The sequence below is a fragment of the Arachis ipaensis genome, chromosome B6, assembly GCF_059453495.1.
Source record: "Arachis ipaensis isolate K30076 ecotype BB chromosome B6, ASM5945349v1, whole genome shotgun sequence".
Taxonomy (NCBI): Eukaryota; Viridiplantae; Streptophyta; class Magnoliopsida; order Fabales; family Fabaceae; genus Arachis; species Arachis ipaensis.
In genome coordinates, this window is record NC_142441.1 from 81,631,684 (window position 1) to 81,637,878 (window position 6,195).

Here is a 6,195-nt window from a genome sequence, read left to right on the forward strand (position 1 = left end):
GAGCTTTAAGACATTGATTCTAATAAGAAGTTCATTGTTAATGGACAGAGAATCAAGCATTATCTTGAAGGCAATATTGAGCAAGAGTGCTAAAGGCTGAGGCTAGATTAAAAGCTCAGCAAGGTCCAGCTAAAGACAATAAAGAAGCACTTGCTGGGAGGCAACCCAGCCATTAGCAAAACTTTTTTTTCTTTTCTTCTATTTATTTTTAATTATACAAGTTTAATATAAATAATCTTCAAGGTAAAGAATCAATTGCATAAGTTCACAGGGTTACAGAAGGATTCAGAGTACAAAACAGGGAAAAGGAGCTCACTGGCAAGAAAACGCCAGTAATAGGTACAATTGGGCATTAAACGCCCAAAAGAAGCATCTACTGGGCGTTTAACGCCAGTAATGATACCTTTCTGGGCGTTAAAAACCAGAATGGGTACCATTCTAGGCATTTAACGCCATACTTGCAGCATCCTGGGCGTTCAGAAAAATGCCCAGTGACGAAAGATTTCTAGTGTTTAACGCCAGCCAGAAGCAACAGCTGGGCGTTAAATGCCCATAAAAGGCTACAGATGGGCGTTAAACGCCCAAAACAAGCAGCAGTTGTGCGTTTAACGCCAGGATTGTGGAGGGGAGGAAGTTTTTGTTCCCAACTTGATTTTTTTTTCAAAATTTCATATTTCCATCCATTTTTCTTGCATAGACATGTTCTCATACTTTTATTTTTCAAACTCTTTTCCAAAAATATTAAACATATCTTAATCCTAAAATTAAATCTTTCTCAATTCTTCTTCAACCTCTTTTCAAATCTTTTTCAAAACAAATCTATCTTTTTCAAATCTTTTCAACTCATCAATATCTTTTTCAAATCTTCACTATAACCTTCAAAAAACAAATCTATCTTTTTCAAATATCTTTCATATCTTTTCAATTTTAAATTACATCTTTTTTCTATCATACTTATCTTTTACAAATCACATGTTATATCATATCTTTTTCAAAAATTTTCGAAAACCCACCCCCTTCCCTTTAAATCCTCGTTCGGCCTCCCTCTTCTCCTCCACAATTCGAACTTGGCTCCCCTATCTCCCTCTCTTTTCCTTTCTTTTGCTTGAGGACAAGCAAACCTCTAAGTTTGGTGTGTTTATCCGTGATCACTAAGCCAATACGCACCAAGATCATGTCTCCTAAGGGAAAACAAACCACCTCAAGAGTCAAGAAAGAGAATATTCCAAAACCACTTTGGAATCAAGGGAAGTTCTTAACCAAAGAACATTCAGACCATTACTACAAAATAATGGGTCTAAGGTCAGTGATCCCAGAAATTAAATTCGATCTGAAAGAAGACGAATATCCGGAGATCCAAGAGCAAATTCGAAATAGGAGCGGGGAAATCCTAGCTAATCCTGAGACAAAGGTGGGAAGAAACATGGTTAAGGAATTCTATTCTAATCTGTGGCAGACAGACAGGCAGAGAATAGCTGGAACCGCATTTTATGACTATTGAACTCTGGTCAGAGGGAAGATTGTTCACCTCCACCCTGACAAAATAAGAGAGATTGATAAACCACTATTTTATGGTTTATATTGTGTTTAATTATGTGGTTTTATCATGATCTTTACCCACTTATTCATTAAATAAGCATGCATTTATAATTCCTTCCTAAAGTTATTGCATGATTGAAAACTTGCTTCCTAGAGACTTTTAATTATGTATTTTATTTCTCCTTTATTCCATTCGATGCCGTGATCCGTGTGTTAAGTGTTTCAGGCTTTATAGGGCATGAATGAGTTAGAGATTGGAAAGGAAGCTTGCAAAAAATGGAAAGAACACAAGAAATTGAGGAGATGACTAGCAAGAAGCGACGCAGCCGCATAGATGACGCGACCGCGTGGAAGAGAGGAAATCGCAATGACGCGGCCGCATGGATGACGCGACCGCGCGAATTGGAAACTGCACAAGTGACGCGGAGGCGTGGACGACGCGCCCGCATGGCAAAGCGAAACGCCGAATGACGCGTCCGCCTGAATGACGCGTCCGCGTGACATGCGCGATCTGCATAATCTGCAGAATCGCTGGGGGTGATTTTGGGCCTTATTTTGACCCAGTTTTTGGCCCAGAAAAGCATACTAGAGCCAGAGAACATGCAGAAACCAACAACAACATTCATTCTGCATAGTTTTAGTTTTTAGATCAAGTTTTTCTCTCCTCTAGGTTTTCTCTCTACACATTCATAGTTTTTAGGATTTGTTATTTTCATTGTTTTTGCATTGGGATATTGAGAAGAGTTATTGCCTCATCAAGACTTTGACATTCTAGTTCGTTCTCTTTACTTGTCTCTTACTCTTCCATGTTTCTTAATTTACTTAATTTCACTATTGGATTATTTTAGCATTTATTAATACAAGAATTACTTTTATTTGTAATTAATCTTTTGATCATTATTTATCATGTCTTTCTGTAATTCCCTTTCTTATGTTATGAATTTTACATTTACAATGAGCGAGTAGTTCCCTAACTTGATGGGGAGTTGATTGAAAGGAACCCTTGAGTTGGGATGCTCAAGAGAAAGATTGTAATTGGGTTTATTGTTGGATTGCTCTCTAGTCACTAACACCAATCCTCCCAAGAGCGGATTGGAACTTGTGGATAGAAACAGCATTCCAATTTGTTTAACTTTCCCTTACTTAGTAAGGGACAACTAAACATAATAACCCTCAATTGTCAATTAATCTTGAGAGTACTCCAACAAGAATAGGGCTTCCAGCTAATCAACTCCCAGTCAAGGCTTTTATTTAAATTTATATAAATTCTCTAATTTAATTTTCTGCCATTCAACTCAAACCTTTTGAAAACATCTGATTAATAAAATAACACACTTTTCTACAACTTATTAGGAGACGACCTAGGATTCATACTCCCAGTATTTTAATTTTAATTTCTGTGACACCCTTCTAAATTGATAAGCGGATTTCTGGTTGGTTGAGAACTATACTTGCAACGCATATTTTATAATCATTCTTAACTCGCCAATTTCCGCCCACATCAATTTTGGCGCCGTTGCTGGGGAGTTGCAATAGAGTGCTAAAGTTATCGATTGGATTTTATTTATTTGCATTTTATTTTATTTTACTACTATGAGCTGCTTGTTTCTTTCGTTGGATGACTCACTCGCTTCCTGACCCAAGCTTGCTAGTATTCGATCCTGAGATTGAAAGAACTATTTCACGAATAAGGCAAGGACGGCGTCGGTTAGTTCTCTCTGAGGGCGGATCTGAAACGTCACTTGAGAAAGAAACCAGCCCCCGTTCTACTGATTTGGTTATTTTATGTGCAGGTAACATGGCAGCAGCTAGGAGAGTTACTATCCAGGAGGCTGGAGCCTCTGATTTTACAATGCAACCATTTCAAGTGCATCACCCAGCGGTGGCTACAGACTTTGAAATAAAGACCGTACTGCTCAATTTGGTGCCCAAGTTTCATGGCTTACCAGCTCAAGAGCCTATCAAGCACCTGAGAGATTTTCAGGCAGCCTGTTCTACTGTCAGGCGTGATGGTGCAGATAAAACTTTAATTTTGCTGAAAGCTTTCCCGTTTTCTCTTAAGGGGAAGGCAAGAAAGTGGTACTACACCCAACCAGCAGCAATTGTATCCAACTGGGATACACTGAGAAGAGAATTCTTGGAAAAGTTCTTTCTAGCTGAAGATACTGATAAACTGAGGAAAGATATTTCCATGATTGTTCAGGATGATTCTGAAACTCTCTATGAGTACTGGGAGCGCTTCAATAATCATCTAGAAGCTTGCCCCTACCATATGATTGACAAGATAGTGTTACTCGGTTATGTCACACAGGGCATGAGGCCCCAAGATAAGACCACATTGGAAAGTGCTAGCAATGGGTCTATGAAAAAGTACAAGACCACTGATGAGGCATGGCAATTGATCAGTGACTTAGCTGAATCTACTAGGAATCACAGGCAGAAACAAGGCCGTGCAAAAGCCGTTGCAGAAGTATCCTCTAGCAGAGAGACTGTTGCTTTAACTCAGAGTATCTGTGAAATGACCAACTTGTTGAAGCAGATGCAATTGAATCAACAACAAGTTCAGCAAGCTCAACCTTCTCCAGCACAGCAAAACCAACAGTTAGTCCAACAAAGAGTTTGTGGAATCTGTGCTGATTATAGCCATTATAATGATGAATGTCCGCAGCTCCAACAGGAAGACAACACCGTGACAGCCACTCATAACTTCTATAACCGCCCCAACCAAGGTTACAATCAAGGTGGCAACTACAGCCATGGATGGCAGGACAATTCTAACCAGAATTGGAGGGACAACAACAACAGAGGAGGCAGAGATAATCAGGGATATCAGAGGTGGAATAATAACAACAATAGGCAGCAGAATCAGAATCAGCCTTACAGAGCACCTCACCTAAGGCAATCCCAAGGACCACAGAATAGCCAAAAGCAGACCTCTCAAATTACCTATCCTTCTTCATCTGCCAATGATGACTTACTACAATCTATTGATCGGAGACAGCAGACCATGGAGAATAACATTAATGCCACTCTAAATGGTCTGAACGCTACTTTACAAGCTCTTGTCTCACAGAATGGTTCAATGAATAACTCCAATAATCAACTTTTGAGCTCCAGTGGAATTCCCTCTCAACCATTACCTAATCCCAAGGGTGGTATTAATGCCATCACCCTAAGGTCCGGAACCACACTGCAGGAGAGGAACCAGGAGGAGCCAAGCTCACCAGAACACGCCTCAGCTGAAGAGGTAGTGGAAATAGAAGATGTTGAAGAGGAAGAGGACATACAGGACATGGCTGAAGAAGAAGAAGTGCAACCACAAGAGGAAGCATCAAAAGGCGCAGACACTGCAGAAGACACCACTCCTATTCCATTTCCATAACTTGCAAGGAAGCCCAGGAAGCAGCTGGAACCTGATCCAAAAATGGTAGAGATATTCAAAAAGGTTGAGGTAACTGTTCCTCTATTTGATGTTATTCAACAGGTACCTAAGTATGCAAAGTTTCTAAAAGATTTATGTATACATAAAGACAAAATTAATGAATTAGAAACTATTCCTTTAGGAAGTTCCATATCTGCTTTAATGGAAGGTTTACCTGAAAAGTGTAGTGACCCAGGTCCTTGTATAGTTAATTGTACTATTGGTGGTGTGATAATTTCTGACTGCATGTGTGATTTAGGAGCATGTGTGAGTATAATGCCTTTGTCTATATATGATGTTTTGAGGCTCCCTCCCTTAAAAAGGTCGGCAGTTCGTTTTGTGTTAGCAGATAAAAGCATTATTACAGTGGTTGGAGTTGCTGAAGATGTATTAGTGGGCATTAAGGGACTCACGTTTCCCACTGATTTTTATATCCTGGAAATGCCCCAAAATGACTCAGACAAGCCATCATCAATCCTATTCGGAAGACCATTCCTGAAGACCTCAAAGTTTAAATTAGATGCTTTTTCAGGAACATACTCTTTTGAAATAGATGGCCGAGTAGTGATCTTCAATCTGAATGAGTTATGAAGCATCCTCCGGAGGATCATTCTATCCTCCAGTGTGACATTATAGATGAAACCATGGCTGAAGTTCACCAGGAGGAATTTGAAGAGAATCACATAGGACAAGGCCCAAGTGTGGGGACATTCTCAGAGGACAATGACAGTGCCTTACCACTGTTACCAGCTCCAGACAAACCAGAGCCTGAGCATGATCAGAAGTTAGAATTAAAACCCCTTCCTCCATACCTCAAATATGCTTACCTTGAAGACGGGCAGAAGTTTCCGGTTATCATTGCAAGGGAACTCACTTCTCAACAGGAAGAGCAGCTACTTGGTGTGCTGAGGAGGCACAAGAAGGCAATCGGTTGGAGTTTGGCAGACATAGTAGGCATCAATCCTCAAGTCTGTGAGCATAGGATATTTTTAGAAGAGGGAGCAAGACCTGTCCATCAACCCCAGAGAAGACTGAACCCCACTATCCTAGAGGTTGTCAAAAAGGAAGTGACCAGACTACTAGAGGCAGATATCATCTATCCCATCTCAGACAGTTAATGGGTAAGTCCAGTACAAGTGGTGCCAAAGAAGTCTGGAGTCACTACAGTGAAGAATGAGCATGGAGAGCTCATAGCAACCAGAGTTCTGAATGCCTGAAGGGTCTGCATTGACTAT

The 6,195-nt window shown here is 40.2% G+C and overlaps 1 non-coding gene across 1 annotated transcript; it reads right to left on the reverse strand.

Moving 5' to 3' along the window:
• Positions 1 to 3,709: 3,709 nt before the first annotated feature.
• On the reverse strand, positions 3,710 to 3,817 carry LOC148561517 (small nucleolar RNA R71). The gene has a single exon (XR_015887809.1). It is a non-coding gene; the product is annotated as a small nucleolar RNA R71 (small nucleolar RNA).
• Between the last annotated feature and the right edge of the window lie 2,378 nt (positions 3,818 to 6,195).